Genomic DNA, 16,067 nt, shown 5'->3' on the forward strand with positions numbered 1-16,067 from the left:
TGGCTTGGGAATGGGTGTTCTTTCTGAGTCTCTCTTCACCAATTCCATCATATCATCACTAATCCTCGGCGTTGCGATTATCCAAAAGTGGCACAAAGACGACGCTAAATAAAAATCAAATCAAAAAGTTGTAAATGAAATCTTGAAGTATAAATATTTGTCACGAAGTTTGTCAAAAACTGTTTCAAGTCCATATTTTTCCTTGCTTGCTTAATGATTGATTGTCATAACCGCTTCACTACGGAGGCCGGCTTCTATTATTATCAATAGACATATAAATTATATTAATGTATTAATTATAAACATTATAATATTATTATTATTTATGAGACACTTGGTTCGCCCCCCCCCCCCTTTCCGCCAAAATATATTAATATATACGTGCCGGCTCCGTGGACCTGTCTCCCCCCCCCCCGCGCGGTCCGGCTCATCGCGTGCTAACCACAACAACGTTGACGTGAGGCGCCGGTTCTGGTCTGCATCATCGCCCATACCGGGAATAAAATAATAGTTTATTCTCTTGTTTGTGTGGGCTTCGTTCGGTGACTAGCTTTGTGAAGATAGGTTATTGGAAAATCTGTTCTGCGTTAACCGCAGCAAATGTATTTTCCTGAAGTTTTTCAGAGTTTTTTTTTTGCCGGTTCAAGGCTCGACCGAACCTTTGAACGACGCCAGTGAAGGTGTTCTCGACATTTCCTCCCCTTTAGAAAAACCGCTATGGTGTTCCAAATTGTAAAAAAAGTTACATCTGCTTAAAATTGCTTCCACAGCATTCATGCGAATCTTTTTACGTTGCCATCCCTGATTCTTACAAGAATGCAGTGATGTGCCGAAGACTATAAGTTTACGTCTACATGCGTTGTCTACACGTAACCTACGCGTAGATTACACTGGGTTGTAGTTTACATAGACTACGTAGTTAATCTAAATTGCATTAAAATTAATTTTCAAGGGTTTCATGAAAATAAAGTGATATTTTAAACTATATTGGTTCCTAACGATCTGAAAAGAATCCTATTTACAACAAAATTTCTCTTCTCTTATATTATCAACTATGGAAGAAGATAAACAGTATGCAAAAGAAACAACAGATGGCAGTCGTGAGGTAAAATTAGTATTTTTCCCATAAAGCACTAGAATATTTCCTATCTTAGGTTATTTCCTAGGTGAGAAATTGTTCGAAAGCATTTGCCTTAGCATTTTTCTTAACATTTACGCCATGACCAAATTGTGCTGCCCTGTAAAGTGAGAAATTTCATGGCATTTCACAAGGATAGGATCGATTCTATTTCCGTAGCATTTTTCGTAGCATAACCAATTAGAAGCGACCTCTAGGTCACGAGTGCTGCTGTAATGGCGGCCGCGAGAGATGTAAGCAATGTATCACTTCACATTTTTAAAAGCCGATAACTATTCAACCGAGAGGAATAACGTTTCGTGTAAAGCGTTATTAGGTACAAAACAATGGCGCTGTTTAAATACATACTTTACAACGTTTACTGTACACGTATGAAAGAATACTTTAGTTGTTTCAAACAGAGGCGTCTCCTGAACGCATGCGTCAATTGTGGGGAAAATGAGAGCTTGCTCTGCGACGACATTAATGAGCATTTCTACATTTTAATTTCTTCATATAGGAGAAGTATTTGTTTTACACGAGAGCGCTGAACTAAGCTTATGTTACATTTCTTGGATCTGAAGTGAAAGAAAGTAATAATTATTTTCCCACAGTTCACGCATGCGCCACTTCAAATCCAAGAAATGTAAGCTTAGTTGAGCGCTCTCGTGTAAAATAAATACTTCTCGTATATGAAGAAATTAGAATGTATAAATTCCCCAGAGGGAAATGTAGAAGTAAAAATTCGCAATGGAGTAGAGCCACGTTCCTCTGATTCCCAGGGAAATGATCAGCGAGGTTTTTCTACATTTGCAGGAACCTAACCTAACCTAACCTCATTATTTGGATTGATAGATTATGTTGATTCCGTATCATATTTTATTCACATCACTGGCTAATACTATTGTTGATATTGTGTTTGTACTGTGTATTCTTATGTACATGTATCTGTATTTCTGTTATTAATGCATTATCCCTAGAACACTACCGTGTTCCAATATTAATTTAACTACCGCTACGTAAATTTTACGTACATGAAGGAATCGATTTTTAAAACAACCTCCACTTCATGAAAACAAATTACGATTCTTTGTGAACATTATTTTGTTTATTTTTCCTTATATTGGAATTTTATTCTTCATTTTAAAATGTACAAGAATGGTTTTATTAAACATAGAATATTTTAAGAGAAGGTCTTGATTGACAAGCCCGTTCGTACATTAAGAATGAAGGCGAAAAGTTCAAACCATGAAAGGCAAACAATAATAATATTCATAACGTTGTAAATAAGGAACGAATGTAATTTTAAAGTCTTACAAGAAAATAGTGCATAGTTCTAAACTTTAGTTTTCAAAATCTAAGTATCCAAATCGAATTTACAAATGCCAAATTTACGTGAAAGATTTTTCTTGTTTTACTACAGCTACGTAAAATTGACGTACAGTGCACAACATAAGAAACCAAATCAAGACGATCAGCGCTTGCACCCTCCTTACCACAGTGCTGCCTTATGTCCGACAGACAACTTGAGGCACTGCTAGGCAGAGGGGTGAGTGGGTGCGAAGTGGGAGGTAGGGGAGGGATTTGAGCGCGAAGCATACGTAAATTTTACGTACGATAGTGTTCTAGGGTTAAACAATGCGACAAGGCTCCTCTTTGGAAGCCACACCTGATTATTTGGATTTTTACTTTCACATTTCCCTTCAGATTCAAACCATCTTTTAAAAATTCCCTCTGGGCGAAACGGTACTTTAGTTCTGGCGCGTCTTATTACTTGGGTCAATAAAACAAGTTTTCCGGTACTGGGCGAAAGAGGAACGATTTGATTGATTGATTTGCTTTATTTTACTTCGCTTTTTGTGCCACTTTTGGCTAATTTGCGAAGATGGGGATGAGTGATGATATTATTAAATTGATGGACACTCACAAACATCCATGCACAGGCGGGGATTCGAACCCGGGGAAAGGAAAATGGGCGAAACGGGAAGACACGTCCACGTAGTACAGTCAACGGCAAAGATAATAGTGGGCACTCTTTATTCCACATTCTGTGTTCTTTTAAGGAATGAATTTCTGTTTATGTAAAGCAGATGTTGTCCTCTATACCTATTGACGCTCTTATTTCAATTCATGATCATCACATTCTGGAAAACTGACTGAATGAAAATGGTGATGGACAATTTGCCTACTATTTCTTTTGTCGTTGGGTGTACATCCTGGTCACTGCAATGTACACACAGAAAACTAAATGCATCATATAGATTGATGCGTCAGAATGCATCGCTTGATGCACTAAAGTGTGTTTTATGGTTTCTTCAAAGAATCAGATTCACATTTGATGAATTTGGGTGCATTTTTGTATGTCGTAAAAGAAACACCAAAGTGCATCATTTGATGCAAGTGAGGATTCATTCCAGTCGAGATGCACTTCAATGCATCAGTTGATGATCCTTGATGCACCTTCCTGCATCTTTTTGGATGATGCACTTGAACGTTTGGTCTGAGCAGAGTTTATGTCGCATCAAAGAAGATGCATTCTGGTGCATCAAAATGCATCAAGGTGCATCAAAACGTATCAACTGATGCTTTGAAGTGCATCTCGACTGAAATAAATCCTCACTTGCATCAAATGATGCACTTTGGTGTTTCTTTCACGACATAAACCATAAAGTACACTTTAGTGCATCAATCGATGCATTCTGACGCATCAATCGATATGATGCATTTAGGTCTCTGAGTGTAACAGGACAACGAGGCTCTGGCGTCTTGACCTTCGGGTAGTCTGTAGGGCTGTTTTGTCCTCATATGTAATAATATGAATGAATCATTTGATATACTCTACTTCGCTTTTCTACCACCGTTGTTGAAGGTACAGAAACCCATAAATTCTAATTTGTTCTATTGGGTTAGCTGTAGGACCGGAACAATTTAAATTCGGTCCAAATTGCGTTTTGTTTGATTGAAAAAAGGTTCCTGGTAGGGATGTGCCGAAGCCGATTACAGATGTATGAAAATCGGCCGAAATTGACACATCGGCATCGGCATCGGAATCGGCAAAAATCCGATATTTAAACCGGTACAGATTATACTAGACTTTTACCTTCTAATAAGTTTTATATTCTAGTTTTGTAAGATTTATTGAAAATTTGGTTACGATTCGACATTATTGTAGAGTTTTTGTAATAAAATTATTGCAAACTGATTCAGAGGATCAACCTAACTATAAATCGGAAATAAAACAGTACATTGCTGAACCAGGATCTGCTGTTGTATTGGAAATTCAAAAATGAATATTCAACCCTGAAGCAAGTGCTGAGAAAATACTTGAGCATACCTGCTGCATCAGTATTCAGTGATTGAGTGTTCAGTGTTGCTGAACAGATTTGAGATAAGAGAAGAAGTAGGTAACTTCCTGAAGTGCTTCCAAATCTCGTGTTTCTGAAGTTGAATCGGGCAGAACATGAATTCATTTTGCATTTCAAAGAACTGCTTGTGTACTAATGTTAAATCTCTTGAGAATCGATGTTCTTCTTATAGGTTCACATAACATTTTGTAGATGCAAATGTACATTCGCATCTCTTGAGAATATATATGTACATACATATGATATGCAATAGAAATGTACATAGCAAATTTTGTCATGCTGAAAATAACATCCCATTTCTGTTTAATAATCTTATGTATCGGAATCGGTTAAATATCGGCATCGGCATCGGTAAATTTTCAGCTTCGTCACATCCCTAGTTCCTGGTAAGAAAAATAAAAAGTAAAGTGCTCCCCTGTGCTATGCACCACGCCATGGAGGCGTATAGGGTGTGTGGAGTTAGGGCACCACACTTTCTTGGTCACGACCGAAGATGGGGGTGATGTGATCAGCACCATCCCCCAGGGTTTCCTACAGGTACCGACTTTATACGACGCTGGGTGGGCGCCGGAGCCGCTTGAACAGGTGGGAAAATTCCCGGGTCTCTCGCATGGTAGTCAGATGCCCTAACGACTGAGGTACCGCGGCTTCTGAATACTATTTCAAGTGATCCAGAAACAGGTTCCTGTACCGTGTTTAAATTCAGAAGGGGGAAAATGTTTCTGGACCGAATTTAAATTCATCCGGAAAAGTTCCTGGACCGAATTTAGATTTATCCGGAAAAAGTTCCTGGACCGAATTTAAATTTATCCGGAAAAGTTCCTGGACCGAATTTAAATTCATCCGGAAAAGTTCCTGGACCGAATTTAAATTTATCCGGAAAAAGTTCCTGGACCGAATTTAAATTTATCCGGAAAAGTTCCTGGACCGAATTTAAATTTATCCGGAAAAAGTTCCTGGAACGTATTTAAATTGATCTGGAAAAAATGTTCCTGGACCGAAATGAAATACTTTACAGATTAAAAAGTTCTTTACGGTCCAGAACCCATTTGCACTTCCTGTTTTTTTCTCCTGGACCGGAATTGAATTTATTTAAAATTCCTGGACCTTTAAGAACCCTGGTTTCTACCACTTTTGGCTAATTGCGAACATGCATATGAATGATGAAGAGATGAAGAGACCATCACAAGCACACATGGACAGCATACAACATAAGTCTCACACTAGCCATTGGTTCAGGCGGCAGGGCCTCGTTAGTCTGCAAAATGCAGTCCTGGGTGTTCTACGTGGACGTGAGAATGCCATATTGGTGTATTGATAAAAGGTCACCCCTTACACACCCTGTATAATGTGACGGGGGCAAATAACCTAAGTACTGACGCGCCCAAAGTTTTAATTTAATTCATTCACTCGTTTCATCTCGGTCTCACCCTACGTCTTGCAGACGCACGGGACAGGGTACTCGGGTTAGATCCGGGTGAGTTCATGTTTCATCACTTGAAAACATAGGACCGGAAGCTTTTTTCTCTCGCAACAATTTAAATTCTGTCCAAGTTGCTTATTGTTTCATTGAGAAAAGGTTCCTGGACCGTATTGTAAGTGTTCCTGAAAATAGATTCCTGCACTGTATTTAAATTGATCGGGAAAACTGGTTCCTGGACAGAATTGAAATACTTTACAGATAAAAAGGTTATTTACGGTCCTGAACCCGTTTACGCTTGATGGTTTTCTCTCCTGGACCGGAATTGAATTTGTTTAAAATTCCTGCACCTTTAACAACCCTGCTTGAAACTGTAGGTCCGTGCCCTGCCCGCATCCACATAAGACAAGGACGTATTTAGGGGTTCCAGGGGGTCCGGACCCCCACGAAAGACTTACCAAGTACTAACATTAAACAATGAAAACATACTTGTTTAGCATTTGCTGTATAATCGAGTGTTATTTCTGCCGAACCTTGAATGACAGTAACAAAGATATTAATCTGAAACTAATTTTCTTCAACTTGATCTAACATTCTATCTTGTTATTTAAACAATATTCATTTCTATATCCCTTTGGCACTGATTTCCTTCCCACACTCAGAGAACTACATGCATCATATCGATTGATGCACCAGAATGCATCGATTGATGCACTAAAGTGTGTTTTAAGGCTTCTTCAAAGAATCAGATTCACATTTGATGCATTTTTGTATGTCGTGAAAGAAACACAAAAGTGCATCATTTGATTCAACTGAAGATTCATTTCAGTCGAGATGCACTTCAATACATCAGTTGATTCGTTTTGATGCACCTTGATGCGTTTTGATGCACAAGAATGCATCTTTTTTGATGATGCACTTAAACGTTTCGTCTGAGCTACAGAGTTTATGTATACATAAACTCTGTAGCTCAGACCAAACGTTTAAGTGCATCATCCAAAAAGATGCAGGAACGTGCATCAAGGAACATGAATGATGCACTTTTGTGTTTCTTTCACGACATACAAAAATGCATCCAAATACATCAAATGTGAATCTGATTCTTTGAAAAAGCCATAAAACACACTTTAGTGCATCAATCGATATGATGCATTTAGTTTTCTGTGTGCAGGCCAGTTGCTTTAATACAAATTCTAACGATCTTAACTACACGCTAGATAATGAATACTCTATTCGTACACCGTTTTTTACCTATTCATGTAATAATAGCAATGCAATATTAATTTAATTATTATTATCATTATTTTAATTTAATTATTATTAATTATAATTATTTTAATTTAAACGTTTACATTATTATTTATTATTATTTCCGAGACACTTGGTTCGAACACCCCCCTCCCGAAAATCAAATCAGAGACAGGTTACTGGACATATACAGACAAGAAATAATAGCAGACTGCCAATCAAAGACCTCAATCAGGGAACAGCTAAGACTAAGAGAATTTGGTAAAGCGAAATATATATCCAGGTTGTGGGAAGAAATGAAAGAGGCGCGCTGGCATGGTTCAGATTAGGGGGATGGAGACAACTAAGAAAGAGAAACGAAGCAGGGGAAACGATATGTCCTTTGTGCGATGGGGAGGAGACGGACGAGCATTTCCTACTGAACTGCCCTTCTACACGTGACCTAAGGGACAAGTGGCTGAAAAACTTAACAGGGAGGGAGGTGATAGAAGTGGTAGACGACAGAATAAAGATAAAGGGAGCGGGGCAGCAAGTGGGGAAATACCTGGGGCAAGCAAGAGAACTGCGGGGGAAAGCTATTGGAGAAGGCAGTGAAATGAGTGATCATGCCCCAGATGAGCCATCTTTATAGCGTAAGTGTGTGTAAAGCAAAATGTATGCGTTTTTTGGTGAGAGTGCAGGAGAAGAGAAGTGGGGCGAGGAAGAAGGAAGAAAGACTGGAAGAAGAACGTATATAGGGGACAAAGTAAGAGACAGCTTAAAAGAAAACTAAATGTAACAAAATATTGTAGAAAGTACAGCCCATGGCTCGCACAAAAAGAAAATTAATCTAAAATCTAAAAAAATAAGTTTCTAAGTACGTGCCAGACGTCAGAGCAGCCTGAAATAACTTGAGTGGTTTTCCTCTGCCACAGCCACCCCGTGGGCACAAGCCCTCAACCACACCGCTTACATTTCCTGCAAACGTTAGTCATCCTGGTGTCATTCGTCACTGGACGCTTCTATTGCAAGACCCGAGCCTTCAACGAGGAAAAAAATCACAAAGATTTAATTCCGGTCACGTACGCTCATGTTTCCAGGAAAAACTCCCGGAAATTAATAATAATAATTATCACAATGAAGCCAAAAGTGGTCATAAATTTCTTCACTCGACAACACTTCGACATTTATGTGATCGTCGATTTCCTATGAAGTCGGAAATCGGATCTTGACTTTACGATTTTACAGTTGACTCATTCTTTGCTTTGGTTCATTTAGCGTCGCTCTTCTGCCACTTTTGGCTAATCGCGACGATGAAGATGATGAAATTGGGACACTCACAGAGGACACATGCCCAGGCCGGGATTCGAAACCGGGACCCCCTGGTGTCTGGACTCATCCAGTAGAATCTTCGGTCTGGCTCGTCCCTATCATGTGTCGTACGTACACTCAACGGCAAAAGAAACAGTAGTCGAATTGTCCACCACCAGTTTCATTCGGTCTGTATTACACAATGTGATGGTACTGAATTGAAATAATGACGTCAATAATCAGAGAACAATGCCTGCATCGAACCAACATAGTGTCATTCCTTAAAACAACACAGAATGTAGAATAAAGAATTATAACACCATTAAGCCTTGTTTCCATGATATGAAAAGCTCAATATGCTGACCAAGGCAGAAATTTATTTTATTATAAAACATAAACTAAACGTAACGTTTCAACCTTCTAGCGAGGTCTTCTTCAGACTCTGCACCAAGCACAAATGTAACAAGGTACAAAAAAGGATGATATATATAAATATATATATACACACACACACACACACAGACAAAAATTACTCCCCTCCAGACTATTAGAAAGTTGTTGTGGAACATTCAATCAGGTGGCTAGTTTTTTCAGTATAAAGAAGTAATGCAAATAGCGGTGGAAAATTTGCTTACCATTATCTTTGCCGTTGACTGTACGTATAGCCTATGTTTGAGATTGTCCCTTTATCCATCTCATCTCACCATCATTCATCCTCGTCTTCGCGATTCGCCAAAAGGTGCAGAAAAGCAAAGATAAATAAACTAAACCAATCAATCAATTGAATCAAAAGAGTTTTCGGCTATTTGGTGTCCCTATCTGCAACACTACATTTACAAAATACAGTTTCATAAAATAAAAGTATCTACTCATAATTCATGGGCCGTCCCCCGTGGCGGAGTGGTTATCACAACTCGCTACGACGCCCAGGGTTCCCGGGTTCGAATCCCGGCCTGGACACTTTGTGAGTGTCCATTCATCAATTTCATCACATCATCACTCATCCCCATCTTCACAAAATGAGCCAAAAAGTGTGGCATAAGAAGCGAAGTAAAATAAATAAATCAATCAATCGAAATTCATGGCAATGTTGTAAAATACACTGGGAAATTATTAAAGATTTTTTTTCTGGTATCAGGCGGGTCCTCCTTACACGTTGTCCATCCCAGAGGTGGGGGCATATAGTTACGCCACTGATTTAATTTACGTGTTTGAAGAATCGCACTAATAGCCTTCGTTTTCTCACCTTTTTATTACCCGAACTACGTCACGTAGCGCTCCATTTTTTTCGGCACCTTCCCAGCCATAAAACACGCAGATCTCTTTTTTGTCACTGAGACGATTACGTCACGCCAAAGTTATCACCGATTCGCTCGCGATCCGCCGGTTGGATAATTTGTCCGCCGTGCAAGCAGGACACTTTCCATTTCACTGAAAGGATGATAAGCACGTCGACGAGCGAGGATACAGCTACAAGTGCTACAAGCACGTACGTAGCCTTTGTTGCACGATAATGTCCTGACCTTGACTTCTCAATGACCTTCGGGGTTGCCCTGTAGTCTGCACGGCTCGGTAATATATCTGTCTTTAGCCAGTAATTGTTTGAAAACAACATTTTGCGCATGCGTGGAGTTTTACTGAAATACACTTCATGGGATATATTCTATGCAAGCGCGGTCTACATTAGAATATACGCGCGTAGCGAAAACAAATTAAGTCTTGTAAGCTAAATTCTAGTGCAGGAATAAGTACGAAACAAATTTCAGCATAGAAATCATCGCGAAACAGAATCAGCGCTAAACGAAAATCTAATACAGAAATACGTGCGAAAGGAAAAAGTACGAAACGAAATTGGCGCTAAATCGGGATCCAGTACAGAAATAAGTTCGAAAGAAATAATTGCGGAAGGGAATTGGCGCTAAATCGGGATCCAGTACAGAAATAAGTTCGAAAGAAATAACTGCGGAAGGGAATTGGCGCTAAATCGGGATCCAGTACAGAAATAAGTTCGAAAGAAATAATTGCGGAAGGGAATTCTTGCTAAATCGGGATCCAGTACAGAAATAAGTTCGAAAGAAATAATTGCGGAAGGGAATTGGCGCTATATCGGGATCCAGTACAGAAATAAGTTCGAAAGAAATAATTGCGGAAGGGAATTGGCGCTATATCGGGATCCAGTACAGAAATAAGTTCGAAAGAAATAATTGCGGAAGGGAATTGGCGCTAAATCGGGATCCAGTACAGAAATAAGTTCGAAAGAAATAATTGCGGAAGGGAATTGGCGCTATATCGGGATCCAGTACAGAAATAAGTTCGAAAGAAATAATTGCGGAAGGGAATTGGCGCTAAATCGGGATCCAGTACAGAAATAAGTTCGAAAGAAATAATTGCGGAAGGGAATTGGCGCTAAATCGGGATCCAGTACAGAATTAAGTTCGAAAGAAATAATTGCGGAAGGGAATTGGCGCTAAATCGGGATCCAGTACAGAAATAAGTTCGAAAGAAATAATTGCGGAAGGGAATTGGCGCTATATCGGGATCCAGTACAGAAATAAGTTCGAAAGAAATAATTGCGGAAGGGAATTGGCGCTATATCGGGATCCAGTACAGAAATAAGTTCGAAAGAAATAATTGCGGAAGGGAATTGGCGCTAAATCGGGATCCAGTACAGAATTAAGTTCGAAAGAAATAATTGCGGAAGGGAATTGGCGCTAAATCGGGATCCAGTACAGAAATAAGTTCGAAAGAAATAATTGCGGAAGGGAATTGGCGCTATATCGGGATCCAGTACAGAAATAAGTTCGAAAGAAATAATTGCGGAAGGGAATTGGCGCTAAATCGGGATCCAGTACAGAAATAAGTTCGAAAGAAATAATTGCGGAAGGGAATTGGCGCTAAATCGGGATCCAGTACAGAAATAAGTTCGAAAGAAATAATTGCGGAAGGGAATTGGCGCTAAATCGGGATCCAGTACAGAAATAAGTTCGAAAGAAATAATTGCGGAACGGAATCTATTCTAAACCAAAATGCAGTTGAAAAATAAGTGCGGAACCAAGGACGTATATGGGGGGCGGGGGGTCCGGACCCCCCGAAAGACTTATCAAGTCCTAAAATTAAGTAATGAAAATATTAGCAGTTCTTGCATAATCGATGGTTATTAATTTCCTCTCAGCTTTTTAGAAGGCAAGGATTATATTGGGATCATACGGCTTTGAAGGACATTACAAAGAAGATTTATGTACACTACTACTTAAAATAATATGCAAAAAATATTAATCAGAAACTTACTTTTCTCGAACTACATGTAACATCATTTTTGTTATTCGATAAATATTCAATTATTCATCTATTTGACATTAATTTCATTGCCAGGGCACTTGTTTTTATGTAAATTATTTCCATCTTAAATACAGGTAAGCTACGTAATGAATATGCGCTGTTATATATCTATTCTTATGCAGTCTTTTTACCTATTCGTGTAATAATAATATATATTAATTTATGTATTGTAAGATTTAATATAATTATTTTAATTTAAATATTATTATTATTATTCCTGAGACACTTGGTTTGGACCCCCCCCCCCCGAGACATAGATTTCTAGATACGTGCCTGTACGGAACGTAATCAGGTCACTAAGTATCGGAATAAACTGGAAACATTTTTAAGTGCGAAAACAAAGTAGGCAAAATGAATCGTATAGCTTATGACGTAACTTCCGGTACAATTGGAACTATAGTTTATCGACATCTTATTACTTCCTGCAGAATGGTCAGCATAGACTGGCTATGGTATGGGTGTCATTGAGTTTATCTTATTAATTCACCAGATCTTTGTTTATCCTCATCGTCGCGATTAAGAGAATTAGTAAAAATTATTTCACCAACTCCTTCAAGGTCGTTTTTTATACACTCTTATTACCAAGCTGTAAAGAGTAATTTATTTCCCGTGTTAACCTCCACAAAATGAATAACGGGAGACCTAAAAGGAAGATCCGGTACGGGTGAGACAGAAGCTCTAATGTACATTCCTCAAGTTCCCACGGAATTATTCCAATTAGCAGAAGGAAATTGGACTAAAGAAGTGGTGTTTGACTTTTTGCAGGTGGCATTGTCTAGAAACGGATTTCAGTCAAGGATTCTGAATTGTTTTCCCGAATGTTGTTTCAACCACTTCGTAGCCAGGACAGAACCACCCCTTGCCTTCTTTTGGTGACGCCATTGATAGGAGACAGGGTTGTTAAAGGTTCAGGAATTTTAAATTATTCCAATTTCGGTCCAGGAGAGAAAATCAGCAAGCGTAAATGGGTTCCGGACCGTAAAGAACCTTTTTATCTGTACAGTATTTCAATTCGGTCCGGAAACCTTTTTTCCGGATGAGTTTAAATAAGGCCCAGGAACCTTTTTTCAATGTAACAATAGGCAACTTGGACCGAATTTAAATTGTGCGAGAACAGGTTCCGGTCCTACAGCTAACCCAATAGAAACCATTAGAATTTATGGATTCCTGGAACTTTAACAACCCTGATATAGCCTGACAAGTTAAGTCCCGATATGCGCGGATCGCTGCGGAGCACACGTATATTTAGACAGCCCCCCCACCTTCTCCGATTTGCACCAAAATGGTGCCAAACGTTCGTGCATCGTTTGTGAATTTGCGTACATCTATTCTATCTCATGTGTGCGATATGGAATACATGTGCAATGGGATTCATATGTATTACCGTGAAAATTGTCCATCACCATTTTGGTGCAATTTATTCGAGGCAATAAGAGCTTCAAGAAGTTTAAAAAAAAGTCCAAACAAACTGTTGACAACTTCTACACGAGCACACACAATAATTCATTGCTTAAAATCACATAAGATATAAGATAAAAATTAATGAAGATGGTTATGGACAATTTGAACGGTTATATTCTTGGTACACTGTACCACGATATATTTTGTCTTACGCCGGGCCCAGTGTTGGAGTGGTTAGAACATGGATAGACTACAGGGGTCTACGGTTCGAATCCTGGCTTGGGCATGGGCTTTTGGGAGTGTCCATTTATCAGTTTCATCATATCATCACTCATCCCCTTCTATTAGCCGAAAGTGTCTTAAGAGAGAAGTAAAATACACTAAATCATTTTTTTCCTTTACGGAAAAAATATGAAAAATCAATTTCAATAATGACGTCTATCCATGTGTACACCTACATATCCATACTTCCAGCAAGTATACATTTTCCTGCTTGATTGAACCTGTACTCATATCAGTTAGCATGCTAGATCACTCTAGATGAAACTGATAATCCTAGAATTCTTCTACTTGTTTAGTAGCATAAATATTGCATCTACTCACAGGTATATGCGTATGCTGTTATAAAAAATATATATCAAATCTAGTGTGATATATTGACATTACTTAGTTTGCAAACTGCAAGTATAATATGAAATAATTTTATAATGATGATGACTGGAAGAATGATATGAAAGATTTCTTAATGAGATACACTAACAAAAAACGAGAAATTCACTGCATCAATGTAATAAATTTTATTCGTCTTTAACAACAATAATAAATGTTCAATTAACTTAAAATTGTAATATTGAATTGTGTTTTATACATAATATGTGCCTATGTTTCAATTAGCACATTTTCCTTAACTACTTGATTCATATTTTTATATACCAGATTTAATTTGTAAATACAATACACTTATAATTTACATTAAAACTTTTTATTGATTACTATTTCTGAAGAATTTAGTTCAAAATAAAAAAAAATATATGCATCAAGAAAATGAAAATATGCAAGTTTCTATCCTTGTTTCTCTATCTTCAGATTATATGCTATAAACAAGAACTTGGCAATTCACAGCTGTTGATCTCTTGAAGTAAGTCTTCTCCTGGCGTAATCATCATATAACTAAATAGCTATTCTAAGGAGAGAATTCAGTATGATCCATAGTGACCAACACATTGATCACGTTCGACCGTGATCCACACCCCCTATACGTCTTCACGGCGTCGTGAAAAACACAGGAGGGGGCACTTTACTTTTATTTCACTTTTTTGCCACGTGCTTTGTCCAGAATATCATATTTATTGCAATATACTGTACTGGCTAAATTAATAATTATTGCCAATAAGCACAGGCACTGTAAAAAGTGAGAAATAAACATGTGACACGTGCATCCCCCTCCACTTCCCTCGTACGCTAGAAAAGACTAAACACGCACAAGTGATAATATGGGTACACCCGTGATAAATGGCTGACTCCATAAGTGTCTGCTTAATCGCAGAGAAAGACATACGACGTCATGCAAAACTAAAAGTTGACGCCACAGGCATTCGTAAAATTACAACATGAAACACACTCCACCTTTTCTAATAGCGGTGGTGCAGGGAGGAGGGGTGGAGGATCTGCGCGTGTAACAGTTCAAGTAATCACGTTGTTTAATTTTTAACTTTGCCCATAATAATCGTCACCAATTCTTAATTTATCCAGTACGCTACTGCGACGATGCACGGTATTTCGAACGAAGCATGTGGCAACATGGCATTTTCTGCTTCCATTAAAACTCGTACAAATATACAACCTCCACGGTGAACCAAAGTTGAAAATTCAATCACTTTAGACGAGTGGTGGAGACTGGATTCCAAAACCGGGATACAAGATGACAAAACTGGGGGGCAAAGACAGTATATTTCCCTTTTTAGATAAGGTTTAGCATAGTGCGGGGGCAAAGGTGGCAAAATGTGGCGGAAGTCAATTGCACCCCTCAACCCCCTAATCGCCGCCACTGCTTTAGACTGAAAACAATATATTTCCGAACGACACGTTTTCCGTCCTTACATTTTTCGCTTTCTGCACCGGACTTTTGAATCACCGTGTGTATCAAGAACTGATACCGTGGTGTGGAGTTATTAGGCATACAGGTGTCTTACGAAACAGCTGCTTCAGGAGCAAAAGGAACAAGATTTTCCTTTCATCTACTTTGCAAATTATTAAAATAATGCGCAAAAGAAAATCAAGTGGCTCTAAGACAAAGTGATCGACACTATCTTATATAAATTATCTTTTTACTCGGTCTGAGCTCACCTTACATCGACAACCGTTCCATTCGTCCCCTGTAGCTGCAAAACAGGTCGCATAGAACAAATAAACAATATAGGTTAACTTACAAATCACAGTTATAAAGAATATTAAAAAGAAGAAAAAAAGGCAAAGTGCCGCCTTGTGCTTAGCACCACGCCATGAAGGCGTAGCTATAGGGGGTGTGGGGGTAACACCTCACTTTCTTGACCGGTAGTGACTAGGGATGATGTGATCAGCATCACGCCCCTGACCGCTATACCCCCAGGGTTTCCCCCTGGTACCTAAGTCATTCGATGCTGGGTGGTCGCCGGGGCGGCTTCCAACGTTAGAAACGTTTCGAGATTTGAACCGACCGGGGATCGAACCCGGGACCTTTAGCTTGGTAGAATAAAGAATATTAACCAGGAGGAATTCAAATAAGTCATTCATCCCTCGCCCCCACAAACACAAAGGTGAAGGGGCTGACCCCAAAAGTTAAGGTGTTAATATCTCGGATTTCCCGTTGTGCACAAACGAAATTTTTGCGTGCACATTCGTGCACAAA

This window comes from Lepisma saccharinum, chromosome 27 (genome assembly GCF_977018435.1).
Source record: "Lepisma saccharinum chromosome 27, izLepSacc3.1, whole genome shotgun sequence".
NCBI classification, from domain to species: Eukaryota; Metazoa; Arthropoda; class Insecta; order Zygentoma; family Lepismatidae; genus Lepisma; species Lepisma saccharinum.